General features: G+C 45.8%; 1 pseudogene; it reads right to left on the reverse strand.

Annotated features, from left to right (window-relative positions):
• Window positions 1–495: 495 nt before the first annotated feature.
• On the reverse strand, window positions 496–23,066 carry LOC137345787 (netrin-G1-like; annotated as a pseudogene).
• Window positions 23,067–23,589: the final 523 nt, after the last annotated feature.

Below are 23,589 nucleotides of genomic sequence, written 5' to 3' on the forward strand. Positions count from 1 at the left end.
TCCTTCAGTACTGACCCTCTGACAGTGCAGCACTCCTTCAGTAATGAACCTCTGATAGTGTAGCAATCCCTCAGTCCTGACCCTCTGACAGTGCAGCATCTCTTCAGTACTGCACTGGAATGTCAGCTGGATTTTTATTCTCATGTTCTAGAGTGTGGATGTGAACCCACAGCCTCCTTACTCTGAGGTGAGAGTGCTGCACACTGAGTCATGGTACATAATGTGCACCATCGTCATTTTAAGTGCTATTTGCTGTGTCCATTTTAAGTGCCATCTGAGGTGGCAATTGTAACTAATGTTGGTGAGGCTGAATTTGAGTGATAAGCATGCTGTTGACATTTTAAGTGATATGTCTGGAGGCCATTTTATATAAGAGCACTTGTTACAGATTCTGACCATAGCATGAAAGAACTATATTGCTGACCCGCTGCGAAAGAGTTAATTGAAATGAGGCAACATTGAGATCTGATGTTGGAAATTTGTCACTTCCTCTCATCATTTACTGAATTTTACAATTAATGTAAAGGGATATTTTCCCACATTCTTCAACTGCTCGCTGAACTTACTCTGGGTCACAGCATAAATACAAGTGTTAGTGCAGCAACTCAGGAGCTGCAGCATGAAGCCCATTTCTCATACAAAACGATGTAGTAATATAGAATTATACCCCGAAACCCACATTCTGTTCCATATAGAATGTATTATAAACACTGACCATAACAGTGTGAAATTCCCTGAGAGAAACAACAGTGAAATGGTGGATTTCCTTTGGCTCCCATCTCTGGGTCCCTGTGACTCTCCCCACTGCTGTGAGCTCGGAGTCTCCTGCATTCTCTGATCTTCACTAAAATGTGTCTGACGGTTAAAGCATTGAGCAGCAGAATCAAAACAAATGGGACACATGGGGTTCGGATTTGATGGAGGAACTCAATTGTTACCCAGACACGAGATTCTTGTACATCTATTGTTACAGAACAAAACCGGAAACGTTCAGCAGCCAATACTGACCAGTCAATATAAAATACCAGGTGATGTTCTTTAAATAGCTCAGCACAGTCACTGTTCCCAGAACTACAGTTGCTGTTTTCTCAGTGCAGTACTTACTTTTCAGCTTCTGGCAGCAAATAGCCACAAATTGATCAAAAGTAAAAGTGACAGTGAACCAGACAGAAAAGTCTGTGTCTGCATAAACCAGGATGGCATGGATATTACACATAGGATGGACTTCAGGAAAAGAAACTGTTCGTGATAAACAATCAGAATATGCCTCAATATCAGGTCAAGGATAATGACCAGTAGATCCACCATTGCCATGGTCACCAGGTAGCAAGTGACACATTTAGAGAGACCACATTTTCGGCGAGACAGGATCACAATCATCACTAAGTTAACTGTGAGGAAAGGAAATAAACAGAGAAATTATACATCAGGCTGGCAGCAAAGTTACCAATTTGATTGAGGACTGAATGACATTTGCCAATGTGTTCCTGTATCCAGTGACATATTGAAATGATTGTACCTGAAATAACAAAAGGGACAGTCTGTTATACGGTGGAAGGAAGGAGAGATTAAATGATAAAAAGGTGATACTGAAATTGTTGAACTCAATGTTGATCATAATCCTCCGCTCCCTCCTTTCCCTGCCTGCCTTAAACACTTTAACATCATGAAGCACTCCCAGTTCTGACAAGGGGTCATCGACCTGAAACATTAACTCTGTTTCTCTCTCCACAGATGCAGCCAGACCTGCTATGTATTTCCAGCATTTTCTGCTTTTATTTCAGATTTGCAGCAGTCACTGTGTTTTACTTTTGTTTTGAATGTGAAGTGTTGGACTGACAGAGAGATTCCCTCACCTGTGACAGGCAGCCCCGAATTCAATTATTTCAGAACAATGATTGGAAATGAATCCACTGAAAAATTAATCAAATGAGTCAACTTTATTTTGGAAGATAACTTACACTTCATCTAATATTAAACCAACTAGAAAAAATAAACATTTATGTGAATCAGGAGATGATGGAAAGTGAGCTGGATGTCTGGAGTTGAATTTTGAGTCATTGCAGGAAAATTTTTGTAAAACTGCCTGTGATCTATCCAGACAGGTTTCTAAAATTCAGTATAAATATCTGTATTGATCAGAATCTGATTTCTGAAATTAAACTGTGCTGGAGACCAAAAGAACATTTTAATCTGAAGAATGTGCTGGAGTCTGCCATTTGTTAGACCAGTGGAGGAGCATATGTCGGCTGTTCTCTGAACAGATAATGTGTTGAATTCTGTTAGGTGCACAACTCTGGTTTCAAAGCTTGTTTTTTTTGAGACAGTCCATAACTTAAAAGAGAAATGAAAAACTTTACGGTGCTGGAGAGACAGAAATTGTTGGAACCATATTATGAAACAGAGTCCTTTGGCCAGAGGCATGTGAGTAGAAATATCCAAGCTCTGATTACAGGATTGCTGTTTTGCAGGTAAGCTGCCAAGAGTGGAAGCTGAATCTGGGAGTTGGCCAAAGGAAATACAAGTTTTTGCAGCTGTTTTCAGTTACTTAAGGTAAAATGTAATACGGGTGGAGCTAAGCCATCAAGGCTGATGTGAATGGACATAACGAGTTTCAGGAATAGTATATCGGTTTAGATGGATACTGTCTCCGTGGCATTTGGGATTGCAGGGGAATCGCTGTTGGATGAAAATCGGTGACTGCATTCTGGAAGACAGGATTTTGTGATCTACCTCTGAAGGAGTTCAGAACTTTGAAGGGCTTTGTGGCTGTAATTTGTGCCATATATGCTGCGTGAACTGTCCAGTGAATCCTTGAGATCTATCTTTGTTGTATCTGATAGTTAATGTGCAATTTGGAAAATGTACATTGATTAAGATTTGTCTGTTAATTCATGTTTATTTTATGTTGATTTTGGTTTGATTATTAGAGTAAAGGTTATAAAAATGAAATCTTGTCAATTTGTTTTTATTAATTGGTGTTGTTCAGTAAATTTGGTTCCTTTGATTTGTTGATCTCCTATGGGATCGTACATCAAGTGTGAGAGACATTGAGAGAGAGGATGTGCCATTCATTGATCTCAGAATGATAAATGTGTTACTGTGTCATAATCAAATTAAGGAAAATTAAAGCAACATCACTTAAAATGAAGAGAAATATAATGCAGTGAAACACAGTGTATCAAAGTAACAGCTGAATATGAAGACTTATTAGGAACAACAACAGCAGCAAGGAGAGGATAGTAAATTGCTTCTACTTTAATGAAGTATTCATATATCTCCCTCTCATCCATCTGGTTCCTCTCTCTGCAGCCTTAGATTCCTGTTAGTGCTGGAGGTAATGCTCCTGCTGACACAATGGGATGACACATTGAAAGCAGTCCCTTATTAATAGAAGGGAGAAATCCTCCTGTGACGCAATTAGGACCCATGGAGACTGACATCAATTACAGTCACTGAACAAACAGGTTTAGTTAACCCCATTCAATCCAACACTTACTATCACAACATATTTATGACCAAAAGTAAAATGTCTGCCACGCATATTGCTTAAAACAAGTGCCGCCAATATCCCTTAAAATGTCTATCATGCATACCACTTACTATGTCTGCCATGCATATCCCTGAAAACAGATGGTGTGTATATCATTTAAAATATTCACCATGGAGCAAGCAAGTTATGTTGAACTTGTATAAGACTTGTATAAGACTTGTTCAGCCTCAGCTGGAGTATTGCGCCAATTCTGTGTGCCGCACTTGAGGAAAGACATGAGTGCATTGGAAAGAGTACAGAAGAGATTCAAGAGAACGGTTCCAGGGATGAGGAATTTCAGTTATGAAGATAGATTGGAGAAGTTAGGACTGTTTTCCTTGGAGAAGAGAAGGCTGAGAGGTGATTTGATCGAGGTATTCAAACTGTTCCCAGTCGTGAAAGGATTGAGACTGTGAGGGCACAGATTTAAAGTTTTTGGTAAGATAAGGAAAAGTGACATGGAAATTTTTTTTCACAGAGCAAGTGGTTAAGGTCTGGAATGTGCTGCCTGAGAACATGGTGGATGAAGGTTCAACTAAAGCATTCAAAAGGGAATTAGATAGTTATATGAAAAGGAAGAATGTGAAGGGTTATGGGGAGAAGGCAGGGGAATGGAACTGAGGGAGTTGCTCTTTCAGAGAGCCAGTGCGGACATGATGGGCTGAATGGCCTTCTTCTGCACTGTAACAATTCTGTGATTCTGTGATTTAACATAAAGCCACTACCATAATATCACTGATTGGGTAGGTGGTGGCGTAGTGGTATTATCACTGGACTAGTAACCCAGAGACCCAGGGTATTCCTCTGGGGACATGGGTTCAAATCCCACCACAGCAGAAGGTGGAATTTGAACTTAATTTAAAAAATCTGGAATTAAAAGCTAGTCTAATGATGGCCATGAAACCATTGTCAATTGTTGTAAAAATCCATCTGGTTCACTAATGTCCTTTAGGGAAGGAAACCTGCTGTCCTTACCTGGTCTGGCCTACATGTGACTCCAGACCCACAGCAATGTGGTTAACTCTTACATGCCCTCTGAAATGGCCCAGCAAGCCACTCAGTTGTAACTAACCGCTACAAAGTCTATAAAAAGGAATGAAACCAGACAGACCACCCGGCATCGACCTAGGCACCGGAAACGACAACGGCAAACCCAGCCCTGTCGACCCTGCAAAGTCCTCCTTACTAACATCTGGGGGCTTCTGCAAAAGTTGAGAGAGCTGTTCCACAGACTAGTCAAGCAACAGCCTGACATAGTCGTACTCACAGAATCATACCTAACAGACAATGTTCCAGACACTGCCAGCACCATCCCCGGGTACGTCCTGTCCCACCGGCAGGACAGACCCAGCAGAGGTGGTGGTACAGAGGCATACAGTAGGGAGGGAGTTGCCCTGGCAGTCCTCAACATCGACTCCGGACCTCATGAAGTCTCATGGCATCAGGTCAAATATGGGCAAGGTAACCTCCTACTGATTACCACCTACCGCCCTCCCTCAGCTGATGACTCAGTACTCCACCATGTTGAACACCACTTGGAGGAAGCACTGAGGGTGGCAAGGGCACAAAATGTACTCTGGGTGGGGGACTTCAATGTCCATCACCATGAGTGGCTCGGTAGCACCACTACTGACCGAGCTGGCCGAGTCCTAAAGGACATGGTTGCTAGACTGGGTCTGCGGCAGGTGGTGGGTGAACCAACACGAGGGAACAACATATTCGACCTCGTCCTCACCAATCTGCCAGCCGCAGATGCATCTTTCCATGACAGTATTTGTAGGAGTGACCACCGCACAGTCCTTGTGGAGACGAAGTCCCGCCTTCACATTGAGGATACCGTCCATCGTGTTGTGTGGCACTATCACCGTGCTGAATGGGATAGATTTCGAACGGATCTAGCAATGCAAAACTGGGCATCCATGAGGCGCTGTGGGCCATCAGCAGCAGCAGAATTGTACTCAACCACAATCTGTAACCTCATGGCCCAGCATATCCCCCACTCTACCATGAAGCCAGGAGACCAACCCTGGTTAATGAAGAGTGCAGGAAGGCATGCCAGGAGCAGCACCAGGCATACCGCAAAATGAGGTGTCAACCTGGTGAAGCTACAACCCAGGACTACTTGCATGCCAAACTGCGTAAGCAGCATGCGATAGACAGAGCTAAGCGATCCCATAACCAACGGATCAGATCGAAGCTCTGCAGTCCTGCCACATCCAGCCGTGAGTGGTGGTAGACAATTATACAACTAACTGGAGGAGATGGCTCCACTAATATCCCCATCCTCAATGATGGGGGAGCCCAGCACATCAATGCGAAAGATAAGGCTGAAGCATTTGCAACAATCTTCAGCCAGAAGTGCCGAGTTGATGACCCATCTCAGCCTCCTCCTGAAGTCCCCAGCATCACAGATGCCAAACTTCAGCCAATTCAATTCACTCCACGTGATATCAAGAAACAACTGAAGGCACTGGATAATGCAAAAGCTATGGGGCCTGACAACATTCCGGCAATAGTACTGAAGACCTGTGCTCCAGAACTTGCTGCGCCCCTGGCCAAGCTGTTCCAGTACAGCTACAACACTGGCATCTACCCTGCAATGTGGAAAATTGCCCAGGTATGTCCTGTGGACAAAAAGCAGGACAAGTCCAACCCGGCCAACTACCGCCCCATTAGCCTACTCTCAATCATCAGTACAGTACCATCAAGCGGCACTTGCTTAGCAACAACCTGATCAGTGATGCTCAGTTTGGGTTCGGGCAGGGCCACTCAGCTCCTGACCTCATTACAGCCTTGGTTCAAACATGGACAAACGAGCTGAACTCAAGAGGTGCAGTGAGAGTGACTGCCCTTGACATCAAGGCAGCATTTGACCGAGTATGGCATCAAGGAGCCCTCGCAAAACTGAGGTCAATGGGTATCAGGGGGAAAACCTCCGCTGCCTGGAGTCATACCTAGCGCAAAGGAAGATGGTTGTGGTTGTTGGAGGTCAATCATCTGAGCTCCAGGACATCACTGCAGGAGTTCCTCAGGGCAGTGTCCCAGGCCCAACCATCTTCATCTGCTTCATCAATGACCTTGCTTCAATCATAAGGTCAGAAGTGGGGATGGTCGCTGATGATTGCGCAATGTTCAGCACCATTCGCAACTCCTCAGATACTGAAGCAGTCTGTGTGGAAATGCAGCAAGACCTGGACAATATCCAGGCTTGGGCTGACAAAGTGGCAAGTAACATTTGCGCCACACAAGTGTCAGGCAATGACCATCTCCAACAAGAGAGAATCTAACCATCTCCCCTTGACATTCAACGGCATTACCATCGCTGAATCCCCCACTATCAACATCCTAGGGGCTACCATTGACTGAAAACTGAACTGCAGTAGCCATATAAATACTGTGGCTACAAGAGCAGGTCAGATGCTAGGAATCCTGAGGCGAGTAACTCACCTCCTGACTCCCCAAAACCTGTCCACAATCTACAAGGCACAAGTCAGGAGTGTGATGGTGTTGGAGAAATTTTGCTGAGCTTTGCTAATTATTACTTAACTTTGTAGAAACAGAAAAACAGGACACAGCTTGTAGCTAATCTAACCACAACCAACGGTCATAAATTGTAGACAGAGCAGCTAGCCACAATCAGACGTTACGGCCAGATATGGTGTCTGGAGTGGGCATTGAATTAAGGAAATGGCTTGTTATTGTTGAAACTAACACTTTACTGATAATGGACTCTGCATGGTGCACCGTCACGTAGATGGTCTTGTGATTGTCTTGTAGGTGCTTATCTAATTGTGAAACTGTTAGCTCTGCCTCTTTTATACTATATAAGTCCACGGCGATCTGTAGCTCTTTGGGAGTAGCACTGGACCGCCTTTAGGTAAGGTGTGCTACCCCATGATATCATGCAATAAAGTGTTTGTTCTCAACATCTGAGTCCGGAGAATTTGTTCAACAATTAGGCATAATCTGGATTTTTCTCCAATAGTTTGGCGTAGTCGGCAGGATCCCTGAGTTCACGGGATCCAAAAGAACCTAGTGAAGAAATAATTGACAGGATCAGGGGTAAGTCAACTTTTCTGCGACCCTAGTGTCTCAATCACCCAGCTGAGCCGGAATTAAGAAAGCGACTGGGCCCCACGTGAAGGCCAGAAAACTGGGAGAGGGGGACTAGAGGGGTCAAGGAAGAATTGGCTGAAACCTGATCAGAAAAGGTCTAAAATTGAGTAAGTTAAATCTCACACATGGGAAGTGAGTAAGCGAAGGGAAGTTGAAAAGAAGATAAGTGGAAAATCCAGTAAATTTCGGAATCTGGCATAGTCGGCTGGGCCGAATACCTGATCCCGTTGAGTATACGAAGCTAAATCTCACACATGGGAAGTGAGTAAAATGCGGTGACAAGATATGGGACAGAGATGACTGGGGCTGTAACTAAACTACCAAATTGACCCAACAGGTACATTTTCGGGGCTCCTGAGTACACCCGCTGATCTGGCCCTAGAGAAAGACACGGGTGACAAGAGTTGGAGAACGAAAATATCGTTGACCTGAGGAGACAGGGGTGAGCCGGTTAGCTGACCTTGAGAATTTAACATTAACTGCGCCTGTTCGTCTCCTTGTGTGTGGTTCGTCTTTTGTTTGTGTTAATGTTGTTTACTCCATAGAAAAGAACTCGTAAAATTAGAAGGTTTTGAGAAAGTAGAAGTAATAATGGACTCAACGGCTTCCAAGAAGGAAGGGTTGCCCCCGGGGACGAGTAATCCATGTCCTCTGGAGAAAGGCAACCCATGTCCGTTTGCCCCCTCGAAGGAGACGCAGAAGCGCCATGGTAGATATGTGTTTTAAAGATAGGTATGTTTTAGAGTAAAAACAAGTAATTGTGTCTTTGATTCGACTGTGAGAATGTCGGCAGCTTCTGCGAATGAATTGAATATCTGGGAAGAACAGCTTGTGTTCTGTACAGATTGTGTTCTGTAGAACTGACTGTCATTAACTCTTTGTTGTCTGGCTTTAATGTTGAAAGCATGAGTCCATTACGTTGTTTGGAATTGAATGAGTGTGAAAAGTGATTGTTGAGTTTGTTCATTTCTATTTAGTGTTGTGCACCCAGGAATGGGATATAAAATTGAATTATATTTTTTAAGTTAAAGTTTTATTTTTAATTAGTTTTGCAACTGTGAAAAGGCAATGAACAATTTTCTGAGGGATAAGCTTCAGCCTTGAAGGTCTGAAGATGTCTGGCAGAAATCTAATTTGGGGTTTGGAACATTGTTTTAATTGGAAACTCTGCTATTGTTTTATTTTACAGTCTAAATTTGAAGACATGTTTTATTGACTGTTATATTGTTTTAAGGGAAAGAAAGGATAAATAACTTTTTCTTTAGTTTTTGGTTTTATTACAGTCGTTTGAAAAAGGCACCTGAAGAAAGAGCAAGAAAATGACGTAATTTACCTATCTTTTAAAATAAGCACGTGCTATTCTGTTCTGTTGTGTGTAGTTAATAAGTTAATAAGTCTGAATTGAATTAATACTGTTAAGGTTAATTGACCTGTTTAAGTTGAAGAACTGGAAATTTCATTTGTTGCAACAATGAACTTTCAAGTTTATTATGTCATGTTTTGGAGGAGTCTTAAGTTCCGGACACAAGACTCGTTCATATAACATCGGCAGTTTTGATTTTTAAATATTATTGCAGTGAATTGGAATTGGAATCATCTTTGTTGTAAAAATCCTTGGATTAGGAACCTCTTACAAAAGATATTAAAAAATTTGGAAACAATTGGGGTTTAATCTAAAAATGCTGTCTTTCCTGATGGAGATGCTTTCCTTTGAAATTGAAAATGTTACACATGATTTTGTTGTTTTTAAATCCTAAGGATACCAAAAGGATTGAAAAAAATTTTTTTTAAATGGATAGTTTTTTTCGATCAGAAAAGAAAGGTTTCGTAAAGTGACGAAGCTGAGAATGTTTTGCTCCGCCCCCTTGGAGACAAACAAAGAACTTAACTCGTTGCAGTTTTTTTGCATCGCTGAGAGTCAAATTTATACATATTGGACATTGTTACATTTTACATTTCTAAATAAATAGACAGAATTGGACAAATTAACCCATTGGGCTCAGGGGCAGAGCCACAATGGATTCTTTTTAAGCAGGTGATGGCAGGTTCCAAGGCCACATGAGAACTGATGCCACAGCAAGAGATTCAGCAATTGGGTTTTAAAATTCTTAAAGTAGCTGAATCTCTTATCCCAGCAGCTTTGAGAATTTAAAAAATTTAATTGCAGACAATCCTCGAACTCCCCCTAGCGCAAGATATTAAAGCTCGAAGATAAAAAAAGGACAGTTCCTATTTCAGGTTGTGAGATTAAACAGACAAGAAGCACCAACCCCACGGTTAACCCCACATTCGAATTACCGACGAGTAAGGTTATGACCCAACAGCCACAAGTGACTGGTCTCCCTTGCCCGGTCTTGACTACAGGACTAGAAAATGGACTTGCGATAATAAAAACTAATAAAATTGTATATGATAATGTAAAGCTTGAGTTGGTACCGGTAATATTGATTTTCTCAGATATCCAGCTACCTGACTGGTGCCCTGAGGAGACCCAAGAGTTGTACAAGGTATTACTGTAACAATTGTTGAGACAGGAATTTGGTAATGAGGGAATATAAAGGGAAAGAGACATAAACATAGTTTAGTGAATGACGCAGCCACAGTCCTTAATAAGGGAACTTCAATTGTCAATACTATAGATTTGGAAAATGTGGACCAGAATGTTAGAACTCTCAGTCAGCGAGTAAAGGATATTTTGAAAAAGGAACAAAAGGGACAGAGTGGTGTAGCTAAAGTAGGAAAGGACTTGATGAATACGGTGACAGGAAGGGTGATGAGACTGCCAAGGTATGTCATAGCAGGTAGTAAGGAAGTAGGACCCATGAGAGGAAGGGTGATTTGTGAAGGAGCTGTGCAGACAACTGCACAAGGTGAGGCAGGAGGTTCTATAGAAACACGATAGAGGAACAGACAAAGGTGCCTGTTGTGGGAGACAAAGTAATGGTAAAAGGGAAGGGCCGATGGAAGGTCCCAAATGAAGATATATAAAGTCAACAGCAAATGACAGACTCCAAAATAAAAACCACCTGGTATGCAAAGAGATACCGGGAATGGAAGAAAATGTGATTTATTACATGCAGAGCAACTGAACTAATTACAGGACTGATGAGAGTACTAAAAGGTCATGCTCATACTGTTAATGATATCGTTCCAAATAATGAAAGTGTTTGCAGTACATACAGTTTGTGAATGTTAGAATAAATTCGAGAAAATTTGAGGCAAATTGATGCAGGACAGGTGCCAGTTTGGATCACTGACACCCAGTTGGAGGACTTAGCTAGTTACACAAATGATAAAATTACCAGGTGCCAAATCAGAAAACTTAAAGTATGGAAAGGTCAGGAATGTGTAAATACAGGATCTATGAGTATTGGAGTAGTGTTGGGAATACCTGTAATTCTGAGAGATAAGTTAGGGATGCAATTATAGAAAGTAGAAAATATAAGAGTGATGAGGGGAAAAGATTACATAACATACGATGATATATTACCCTATGTTATGGAAATGTTGTGGAAATTGGAAAAGCGGTAATTGGAACAACATTGTCCATTGTCTAAGTGTAGTCTGGAAAACCAGGTGATCAAATGTCCTCATCATATATATATAAAATGGCAGAATCAAAATGTGGATTTAATACCACTGTAAATTGCACCAGGGAAGCTAGGAAAGCATTGTCAGGACTAACCCATGTAACCTATATGGGAAAGGGGAGATATTGCTTAACCACCACAGCGAAGGAGTACCAGTATGGACATAACCGGACTTGTCCAGTGAGCAACAGTACATTTTGGTTCAACCCACAAATACCAACCCGAGTAGGGAAGATGGAGTTGGTACAGATAAAGATGGAGTTGGTACCAGCCCTTCGCTTTGCAAGCTGGAACGTCAGAACTATGTGTCCTGGCCTATCGGAAGACCTTACATAAATCAACGAATCTCGGAAGACCGCCATCATTAACAACGAGCTCAGTAGACTCAATGTAGACATTGCAGCACTTCAGGAGACACGCATCCCTGCGAGTGGATCTCGAGCAGAGCAAGACTACACCTTCTTCTGGCAGGGCAGGGATCCTGAAGAACCAAGACAGCATGGAGTGGGCTTCGCCATCAGAAACTCCTTGCTCAGCATGATAGAGCCTCCCTCAAATGGCTCGGAACACATACTGTCCATCCGACTGCTCACCACCTCTGGTCCCGTACACCTACTCAACATCTATGCTCCAACACTCTGCTCCCCACCTGAAGCTAAAGACAAGTTCTATGAGGAACTCCATAACATCATTAGCAGCATCCCCAACACCGAACACCTGTTCCTGCTGGGGGGCTTTAATGCCAGGGTTGGGGCCGACCATGACTCATGGCCCTCCTGCCTTGGGCGCTATGGCGTTGGAAGGATGAATGAGAACCGGCAGAGACTGCTTGATTTGTGTACCTATCATAACCTCTGCATCACCAACTCGTTCTTTCACACTAAACCCTGTCACCAGGTTTCATGGAGGCACCCAAGATCATGTCGTTGGCACCAGCTAGACCTCATCGTCACATGGCGAGCCTCCTCAAACAGTGTTCAAATCATATGCAGCTTCCACAGTGCGGACTGTGACACCGAACACTCCCTGGTGTGCAGCAAGGTTAGACTCAAACCAAAGAAGTTGCATCATTCCAAGCAGAAGGGCCACCCGTGCATCAACACGAGCAGAATTTCTCACCCACAGCAGTTACAAAAATTTCTAAATTCACTTGTAACAGCCCTTCAAAACACTCCCACAGGGGATGCTGAGACCAAGTGGGCCCACATCAGAGACGCCATCTATGAGTCAGCTTTGACCACCTACGGCAAAAGTGCGAAGAGAAATGCAGACTGGTTTCAATCTCATAATGAAGAGCTGGAACCTGTCATAGCGTATTGCACTGCTGAACTACAAGAAAGCCCCCAGCGAGTTACCATCCTTAGCACTTAAAGCAGCCAGAAGCACTGCACAAAGAACAGCCAGGCGCTGTGCAAATGACTACTGGCAATACCTATGCAGTCATATTCAGCTGGCCTCAGACACCGTAAACATCAGAAGAATGTACGATGGCATTAAGAGAGCTTTTGGGCCAACCATCAAGAAGATCACCGCCCTCAAATCTAAATCAGGGGACATAATCACTGACCAACGCAAACAAATGGACCGCTGGGTTGAGCACTACCTAGAACTGGACTCCAGGGAGAATGTTGTCACTGAGACTGCCCTCAATGCAGCCCAGCCTCTACCAGTCATGGATGAGCTGCACATACAGCCAAGAAAATCGGAACTCAGTGATGCCATTGATTCTCCAGCCAGCGGAAAAGCCCCTGGGAAGGACGGCATTACCCCTGAAATAATCAAGAGTGCCAAGCCTGTTATACTCTCAGCACTACATGAACTGCTATGCCTGTGCTGGGACGAGGGAGCAGTACCCCAGGACATGCGCGATGCCAATATCATCACCCTCTATAAAAACAAAGGTGACCGCGTGACTGCAACAACTACCGTGGAATCTCCCTGCTCAGTATAGTGGGGTAAGTCTTTGCTCGAGTCGCTCTAAACAGGCTCCAGAAGCTGGCTGAGCGCGTCTACCCTGAGGCACAGTGTGGCTTTCGTGCAGAGAGATCTACCGCTGACATGCTGTTCTCCCTTCGTCAGATACAGGAGAAATGCCGTGAACAACAGATGCCCCTCTACATTGCTTTCATTGATCTCACCAAAGCCTTTGACCTCGTCACCAGACGTTGTCTCTTCAGACTACTAGAAAAGATTGGATGTCCAACAAAGCTACTAAGTATCATCACCTCATTCCATGACAATATGAAAGGCACACTTCAACATGGCGGCACCTCATCAGACCCCTTTCCTAACCTGAGTGGCGTGAAACAGGGCTGTGTTTTCGCACCGACACTGTTTGGGATTTTCTTCTCCCTGCTGCTCTCACACGCGTTCAAGTCCTCTGAAGACGGAATTTTCCTCCACACAAGATCAGGGGGCAGGTTGTTCAACCTTTCCCATCTAAGAGCGAAGTCCAAAGTACGGAAAGTCCTCATCAGGGAACTCCTCTTTGCTGACAATGCTGCTTTAACATCTCACACTGAAGAGTGCCTGCAGAGTCTCATCGACAGGTTTGCGGCTGCCTGCAATGAATTTGGCCTAACCATCAACCTCAAGAAAACGATTATCATGGGGCAGGACGTCAGAAATGCTCCATCCATCAATATTTGCGACCACCCTCTGGAAGTGGTTCAAGAGTTCACCTACCTAGGCTCAACTATCACCAGTAACCTGTCTCTAGATGCAGAAATCAACAAGCGCATGGGAAAGGCTTCCACTGCTATGTCCAGACTGACCAAGAGAGTGTGGGAAAATGGCGCACTGACACAGAACACAAAAGTCCGAGTGTATCAAGCCTGTGTCCTCAGTATCTTGCTATATGGCAGCGAGGCCTGGACAACGTATGTCAGCCAAGAGCGACGTCTCAATTCATTCCATCTTCGCTGCCTCTGGGGAATACTTGGCATCAGGTGGCAGGACCGTATCTCCAACACAGAAGTACTCGGGGCGGCCAACATCCCCAGCTTATACACACTACTGCGTCAGCGGCGCTTGAGATGGCTTGGCCATGTGAGCCGCATGGAAGACGGCAGGATCCCCAAAGACACATTGTACAGTGAGCTCGCCACTGGTATCAGACCCACCGGCCGTCCATGTCTCCGCTTTAAAGACGTCTGCAAACGCGACATGAAGTCCTGTGACATTGATCACAAGTCGTGGGAGTCAGTTGCCAGCGTTCGCCAGAGCTGGCGGGCAGCCATAAAGGCAGGGCTAAAGTGTGGCGAGTCAAAGAGACTTAGCAGTTGGCAGGAAAAAAGACAGAGGTGCAAGGGGAGAGCCAACTGTGTAACAGCCCTGACAAACAAATTTTTCTGCAGCACCTGTGGAAGAGCCTGTCACTCTAGAATTGGCCTTTATAGCCACTCCAGGCGCTGCTCCACACACCACTGACCACCTCCAGGCGCTTACCCATTGTCTCTCGAGATAAGGAGGCCAAAGAAGATATCAATCATAAGGGTCAGAGCCCCTGTCTGCAGTGCATTGTACTTATATTGGCTCGCGTCTCCATCAAATATCACTGAAAATGCCCGTCAGGGATGGATCACATTTAAAGTGGCCACCATGGATCAAAATAACTTAAAATAACCACCATGCTTATCACTAACCCATCAAATAATTGTACTGTCCAGAAACAGAAGCATTACTATGCAACTATAACAAGCTTCTCCACAGATTCACTTTGATGACTTTAATTTACTCTGAGAGATTGGGGACCCATGGTTAACGTGTTTGTGTCACATTACAAGGCCAGGCTTACTCGAAGCTCAGGCTTCAAACCTGTATAAAGCACAAGAGCAGCCCGAAATTCATTCCATTCGGGATAAGGTTTCAGTTTGGGCTTATGGGCTAGATTGTGGTGATGGGACTGTTTGGGTTGTAGAGTCAGTTTGGGAGTGATGGGTTTGTCTGGGGTAAGGGATCAGTTGGGGTGAAGGGTCAGTTTGGAATTAAGGGTTGGTTTGGGGTGAAGGTCAGCTTGGGAGTGATAGGTCAGTTTGGGAGTGATGGGTCAGTTTGGATCACAGGGTTGCTTTGGAAGATAGATCAGTTTGGGATGATGGGTCAGTTTGGGGTGAGAGGTCAGTTAGGGATGAAGGATGAGAGGTCAGTTTGTGATCAGGGGTCAGTTAGTGATGAGGGGTCAGTTTGGGAGTGATGGGTCAATTTGGGAGTAATGGGTCAATATGGGATGAGGGGTCGGTTTGGAATCAGGGGTCAGTTTGGGCTGAGGGGTCAGTTTGGGCTGAGGGGTCGGTTTGGGATGGGTCAGTTTGGAAGCGGGGTCAGTTTGTGAAGATGGATACTTTGGGATGTATAAAAATCCTGGGAAATCCCTACATCGGGATTGCTTGCGAATTAATGAAGCTCAGTTAAACACTACGACTGGCTGGACACTTCATTAATTTCATATTGAATCTTATAGTGAACATTTTTTTAAATTCCTGCTTGTAATACACTCTATAAAAGTGGCTGAGAGGTGACGATGGGAATTGTGATTTGAGCCTTCATTGACCAAATTGTAAAAAGGTAAACTTCAGCAGAAATCTTACAGAGCATGAAAACAGACAGGCTGCTGTGTGAGAACTAAAAGATAAACACCTACACAGTCTCAGAGAGCCAGATGTGGGTAGAATTAACACAAAATAGTTAAGTACCAAGGCTGCCATGTTGTTTTAGTCAATATTGGTTTTGGAATGTTAATGTGCTGATCGGAGTGTGAAAGTAGAAAATGCAGATGACATCAGGAATGAGGAGACGCTGACCTGGTTTGGGCAGGTATGTCATCAAACCTGCAGACAAGGGTGGTGCTGTTGTTGTATGGCGTACCGACCTCTACCTTGCAGAAGCTCAACGCCAACTCACAGACACCTCTTCCTACCTCCCTCTGGACCATGACCCCACCACCGAACATCAAGCCGCCGTCCAAAGGACTGTCACTGACCTCATCTCCTCTGGAGATCTTCCCTCTACAGCTTCCAACCTCATAGTCCCGCAACCCCGGACAGCCCGCTTCTATCTCCTTCCCAAAATCCACAAACGGGACTGTCCCGGCAGACCCATTGTGTCAGCCTGCTCCTGCCCAACTGAACTTATTTCTTCCTATCTAGACTCTATCTTTTCTCCGCTGGTCCAGTCTCTTCCCACCTACATCCGTGACTCTTCTGACGCCCTACGTCATTTTGACAATTTCCAGTTTCCTGGTCCCAACCGCCTCCTCTTCACTATGGACGTCCAATCGCTCTACACCTCCATCCCCCACCAGGATGGTTTGAGGGCTCTCCGCTTCTTCCTGGAACAGAGGCCCAACCAGTCCCCATCCACCACCACCCTCCTCCGCCTGGCTGAACTTGTTCTCACATTGAACAACTTCTCCTTCAACTCCACGCACTTCCTTCAAGTAAAAGGTGTCGCTATGGGTACCCGCATGGGTCCTAGTTATGCCTGTCTTTTTGTGGGATATGTCGAGCATTCTTTCTTCCAGTCCTACTCAGGCCCCCTCCCCCAACTCTTTTTCCGGTACATTGATGACTGTATCGGTGCCGTTTCCTGCTCCCGCCCCGAACTCGAAAACTTTATCAACTTTGCTTCCAATTTCCACCCTTCTCTCACCTCTACATGGTCCATCTCTGACACTTCCCTTCCCTTCCTCGACTTCTCTGTCTCCATCTCTGGGGATAGGTTGTCTACCAATATCCATTATAAGCCCACTGACTCCCACAGCTACCTCGACTACACTTCTTCACACCATACCTCCTGTAAGGACTCCATTCCATTCTCCCAGTTTCTCCGTCTCCGACGCATCTGCTCTGATGATGCTACCTTCCATGACGGTGCTTCTGATATGACCTCCTTTTTCCTCAACCGAGGATTTCCCCCCACTGTGGTTGACAGGGCCCTCAACCGTGTCCGACCCATTCCCCGCACCTCTACCCTCACCCCTTCCCCTCCCTCCCAGAACCGTGACAGGGTTCCCCTTGTCCTCACTTTTCATCCCACCAGCCTCCATATCCAAAGGATCATCCTCCGCCATTTTCGCCACCTCCAGCGTGATGCCACTACCAGTCGCATCTTCCCCTCCCTTCCCCTGTCAGCATTCCGAAGGGATCGTTCCCTCCGCGACACCCTGGTCCACTCCTCCATTACCCCCACCACCTCGTCCCCGTCCCAGGGCACCTTCCCTTGCAATCGCAGGAGGTGTAATACCTGCCCATTTACCTCCTCTCTCCTCACTATCCCAGGCCCCAAACACTCCTTTCAGGTGAAGCAGCGATTTACTTGTACTTCTTTCAATGTAATATACTGTATTCGCTGCTCACAGTGTGGTCTCCTCTACATTGGGGAGACCAAGCGCAGACTGGGCGACCGCTTTGCGGAACATCTCCGCTCAGTCCGCAAGCAGGACCCTGAGCTTCCGGTTGCTTGCCATTTCAACACTCCCCCCTGCTCTCATGCTCACATCTCTGTCCTGGGATTGCTGCAGTGTTCCAGTGAACATCAACGCAAGCTCGAGGAACAGCATCTCATCTACCGATTAGGCACACTACAGCCTGCCGGACTGAACATTGAGTTCAATAATTTCAGAGCATGACAGCCCCCCACTTTACTTTCATTTTTAGTCATTTTTAGTTATTTTTTCTTCCTTTTTTTTGCATTCCTTTTTACATTTTTTGCATTTATTTCATTTCATCTTAGTTTGTTCAGTTTGCTTACCCACTGTTTTTTTCAGGTTGTTTTTCTTCAGGTTTGCACTTGCTGATGTTCTATATTCAGTATATTCACACCTGATCTGTACTAATGCTTTGTCTTTCAAAACACCATTAACATATTGTTTGCCTTTGCTCCGTGACCTTTTGGTCAGCTATGTGGCCTGGTCCAATCTGCACCTTCTCCTTTGTTATCTCTTGCCCAACCCCCACCTCACTTGTTTATAATCTGTAACTTTTCTAATATTTGTCAGTTCCGAAGAAGGGTCACTGACCCGAAACGTTAACTCTGCTTCTCTTTCCACAGATGCTGCCAGACCTGCTGAGTGAATCCAGCATTTCTTGTTTTTGTTTCAGATTTCCAGCATCCGTAGTATTTTGCTTTTATTATATGAGGATATAGGACTTTTTTTCTATTCTTTCACGAGATGTGAGCGTCACTGACAAGGCCAGTATTTATTGCCCATCCCTAATTGCTCTTGAGAAAGTGGTGGTGAGCTGCCTTCTTGAACTGCTGCAGTCATGTAGGGTAGGTACACCCACAGTGCTGTTAGGAACATACAAATTAGGAGCAGGAATAGGCCACTTGGCCCTTCAAGCCTGATTCGCCATTCAATAAGTTAAAGGCTGAACTGATTATTCCACATTTCCATCTACCTCCGATAACATTCCACCCCCTTGCTTATCAAGAATCTGCCTGCCTCTGCTTTAAGAATATTCAAAGACTCTGCTTCCACAGTTATTGTGATCTGGAATGTTCTGCCTGAAAGGGCAATGGAAGCAGAATGAATAATAACTTTCAAAAGGGAATTGAGTAAATACTTGAAAAGGATGAATTTACAGGGCTCTGGGGAAAGAGCAGGAGAGTGGGATTAATTGAATAGATCTTTCAAAGAGCCGACACAGGCACGACGGGCCGAATGTCCTCCTTCTGTGCTGTCTGATTCTCTGATTCTGTATCTGTACAATCTCCCAGTGTGAGTCTCTGTTTACACATTAACACATTCACAAACATCCATTGGGTTGTATTTTGGAATCGATGCGTTTCCGGGAGTTACGATGAGAATGAAATATGAAGTGAATCTTTCACCGGCACTGGGCCGGGCCGGAGAAGCGCTCGTTACTCACAGACATTGGCTGTCCCTTTGGGGATTGGGAGGTACGAGCCCGCTCTCCACCGTCGGCCTTGAAAACCTTTCTTACATCTCCCACAGTCCGGCCCCGTTGTGTTGTGTTCACACTCACAACTCAGCTTCCCCTTCTCCAAGATACAGTTGTTGGTGTGAAGATTACACTTACACCTGGTAACAAACAACAACAAGCTGGTTTAAAATAACCTGATCAGCTCTGTTAGACAGCGGACTCTCCGCTCAGGAACTCTGCTCCCCCTTTACCAGCTGAGCTCTGGAAACTCCAACATTTTTCTCCCCACTGATTCCAGTGTTAGCTCACCGGGAATTCCAGCTTCAAATCAGGTGAATGAGTAACATTCAGTGATAGAATGAGTGTGGTTTACAGAACAAACAACTCTCCTTTTCAACAGAAATCTCCAGGAAATGTGACAGGAAAACTGACAGGAGTGGATATCAGTGATTCAGGATAGAGAGAGGAAGCAGAGTGTGGGATTTGGAATTAGCTGGATAGATAGGGACACAGACACAGACTGGGAAAAGGCAGGTTCGGGACTGAAGTCAGGGACAACCTGCTGGTGAAAGTTTTTTTAAATATTCTAACGGACACAATCGCATCACTAACATCGACTGTGAATCCAACACTCCAGCGATGGCGGTCGTGCCTTCAGCTGCCTGGGCCCAAAGCTCTGGAATTCCCTCCCTAAACCCCTCCGTCTCTCTCCCTCTCTCTCCTCCTTTAAAACACTCCTTAAAACCAACCTCCATGACCAAGCTTTTTGTCACCTGTTCTAATATCTCCTTATTTCCCCCGGTGTTATATTTTATCAGATTTACTCTCCTTTGAAGCAGTTTGGGATGTTTTACTATGTTAAAGGTGTTATATAAATACAAGTTGTTGTTGCTTAGTAAGTGTGATTTGGAAAGGCCTAAAGTGTTGGACCCGTCTCTCTGCCGTGAAGCATGAGAACACTGCTCTCGCTGACTCTGTATTAACAACATCGAGCCGCTGTTTAACTCACTGCGAAGGAGAAGCTTCAAAATCTGCAGATTGGACGTTGCACAGTTTGCAAATTCACAGTTCTGGGAAATTTTTACGAAACTAAGCAAAACGCGGACAGTTCCTTGGAGTCAAATGAACGGCAGCGTAAACATTTTCCTGCTCCTGTTCTCTAATTAGTGTCTGAAGATTCTCCTGGACTAAAAGCTCGAGTGAGTCTCCCAGAAGCTGAGTGTAGAATAATGAGGTAATGGCTCCGAGTCCCGGAGATTGTGTGATGGGTGAATGAGAACTCACAGATTGAGACTGAATATAGATTGAACAGGAAGGAAGTGTTCAGTCAGAATCATTCATTAAATCATCAGCAGCTTTGATCGAGTAAATAAGGAGAAACTGTTTCCAGTGGCAGGAGGGTCGGTGACCAGAGAGACACAGATTGAAGGGATTTGGTAAAAGAACCAGAGGGGGAGATGAGGAGAATTTTATTGTTGTGATCTGGAATGTCCTGCCTGAAAGGGCACTGGAAGATCCAATAATAACATTCAATACTACAAGGGGAAAATTTACAGGGTTATCGGGAAAGAGCAGGGAAATGGGACTAATTGAACAGCTTTTTCAAAGAGCCAGCACAGACACGATGGGCTGAATGGCCTCCTTCTCTGCTGTCTGATTCTCTGAATCCTGATGAGACTAGAGGTCGGCAGTGTTGAGAGTAACGGGACAGATTCTGCTCGCTCCGTGCGGCTCGATTGGCTGAACACTGAGCAGGAAATGGCTCCCTCATGGTGAGCCAGCCAGCAGGACTCTGAAAGCTCACTAACAAGCCCATCACCAGAGACAGGGTGAGCTGTCACAGTGCTGCTCTGTACAGACTATCACAGAGACATTCAGGAAAGCTTTCACAGTTCACACAGGGGCAGCTGACAGTGCTGAGTGGGCCGAGGGAGGGAACCCGATCTATCACTGTAAAACCTCACCAGTTACCGAGTGCTCACATCAGTGAGTCTGAGCAGAGACAGTGAGGAGATCTCACCCTCCGGGAATCTCCGACAGAGTGGAGTGATCGCCAGATATTGGCCCTGATAGAGTGACTTTAAATTTTGACCCTGACAGAGTGACTCCACATGTTGACCCTGATCGTGCCCCCCTTCCAGATGTTGATCCTGACCCAGTGCTGCCTGGATGTGAAGTGTGGGATCAGTGACGCTGGCCAGAAGGGTTGAGGAGCTCTCACCGCCTGTGGATGTCCAGGTTGGAGATGGCGTAGAAGTATTTGGAGAGGTTGAGTGTGTCAACACTGATGGGCCCAGTGGCCGGCCAGAGCAGCCTGAGTCGCAGGTCGGTCAGGGTAAAGAAGTCCCTCAGATCCTTGGCAGTGTCCAGCTGGCCATACAGTGAGGCCATGTCGTGGAGACGGGGCCCCCCCGAACAGGACGAAACGCTCCTGGATCTCAAAGCGGACCATCTTGTCCACCTCCCACACATAGCCCCTGGAGTACTCCTCTGTACAGATGATGTCCAGCACCGAGGCCGGCCTCAGATCCCGGGCCCTTCTCGACTCCATCCCGAAGGAGTTGAGGCAGTCGGCTGCATAGAACTGGTAGTGCTGCCAATTCTGGCCATGGTCCAGAGACTTCTCCAGGACCATCTGCTCCGGCCGGCCTGACTCGAAGGTGATGCCGATGTCCTCAGTCAGCTTGATGCTCTTGCCCCAGGACAGAGTGATGTTGACCAGGAGGGGCTCGGGGAAACTCGTCCAGGAGACACTTTGCCAAAAGGTGTTGGGAATCCGCCCCTCGTCATCCAGCATGAGCTCGGGCGGGTGTGCGAGCTCGGGCGTGCGAGCGTTATACTCGTTGTTGCACATGTACGGGTTCTCCTGGAAACGGAGACAGGAACAACACGGTTAGATACAGAGTAAAGCTCCCTCTACACTGTCCCATCAAACACTCCCAGGACTCGTATAAAGGGGGCCTGGGGAATAAAGGCCCCCTTAAGCAAAATTTTAAAAATGGGTTAGATACAGATTAAAAAAAGAAACCGTGTTGGATACCGAGTAAAGCTTCCTCTACTCTGTCCTAATCAAACGTTCCCAGGACAGGTCCAGCATTGGGTTTTACTGCTGCCTGATTGAGGACTGCTCAATGGATAATCAGGTTCAGCTGACTGTGGCTGGAGGCTGGAAGATGAAGACTGTGTGACTGCTGCATGGAGAAAGGCTGAGGCTGAAAGCATGGTTTTTCCATCTATCCCTATTCCAGAAAAAGGGAAACAAGAGGCCAAAAGAACTGACAGCTCTTGTGAGTTTGGCTTTTTGAAGTCCTTTCATTGATTGTTGTGGGGAGGGGGAAAGAAGAGACCTGAGGACCTTGGGTGGGGCTGTTTCGTTTAAACAGGGAGCTCCTGTGTTTAACAGTGTTGAATAGGAGCTCCCTCCACACCCAACGACCGAGCCTGGGATAGCTGGAGCTGCCCAGGTGAAGTGATTTTCTCTTTTCTGTTTTCCCTCAACACTGGAAGCAAAGTGTGCCTGAGCAGCTTACAGCTGTCCCGGGTGAAGACATTGAAACCACCCCCCCCCCAACCACCACCAACTGGAAGAGCAGCGAAAGGACTGCCTTGAAGTAAATTCTGCAAAGAGACTGATTCCTCCTGGCCTTCCTCTCTTTCAGCCTCTCGGCCCTTGCCATAACCCCCAGCAAAGTATTTGTGGGACAATTTTTTTTTTCTCTCTCAACTCTATATTATTCACCTGTGGGTGCGACTCTTCTACCCCATGGCTTCACAGTCCTCTCTGGTGGTGGGGCCTTCCTGTACTGCAGCAGCTACTGCAGCCGCTCTTGTAGCCCCGTCACCATTCAAAATCTTGGCATCAAAACATGGACTAATTGACTCAACCATGACTATTGAGGCTTTCATTAAGGCAATGGCCGAGGTTGTCGGCCCCTCGGCCATTGTCACAGCTCAAAGATGTACAGGAAGGAAGTGTTTTCCCTGAAGACCGAGCGGGATGTGGCCCTGGTCCTGAACAGGGGGCTCACTGTAGGCGCGACTTTCCTGCCAGTGGATTATCTAGAGGTCACTGCAGAGTGTGTAATTCTATCAGACATCCCGCCATTTATTTCCGATGAGCTCTTCCTCTCCCACGTGCACCATCTGGGGAAGGTGAGGTCAGGGATCACCCCAGTCCCACTCAGTTTTCGGGAAGGTAGCCTCCAACATGTCTACTCCTTCTGCAACCAGCTATTCATGCAGTTAGTATGGGAGAAGGTCACGGAGGCCATTCTGCTATTCAGTTCCAGGGGACGGCCTACTGGGCCTTGGATAGGACGTGGTGCCATGCATGCAAGAGGGTGGGGCATATCCGAAAGATCTGTCCCAACCTCCAGGCCGCCAACTCCACCTCAGTTAACCAGGGTGGCACCACTGCACCTCTCTCCACTCTATCTATGCCTGCAACAAACACCACTCAGGCAGT

This window comes from Heterodontus francisci, chromosome 29 (assembly GCF_036365525.1).
Source record: "Heterodontus francisci isolate sHetFra1 chromosome 29, sHetFra1.hap1, whole genome shotgun sequence".
NCBI lineage: Eukaryota > Metazoa > Chordata > Chondrichthyes > Heterodontiformes > Heterodontidae > Heterodontus > Heterodontus francisci.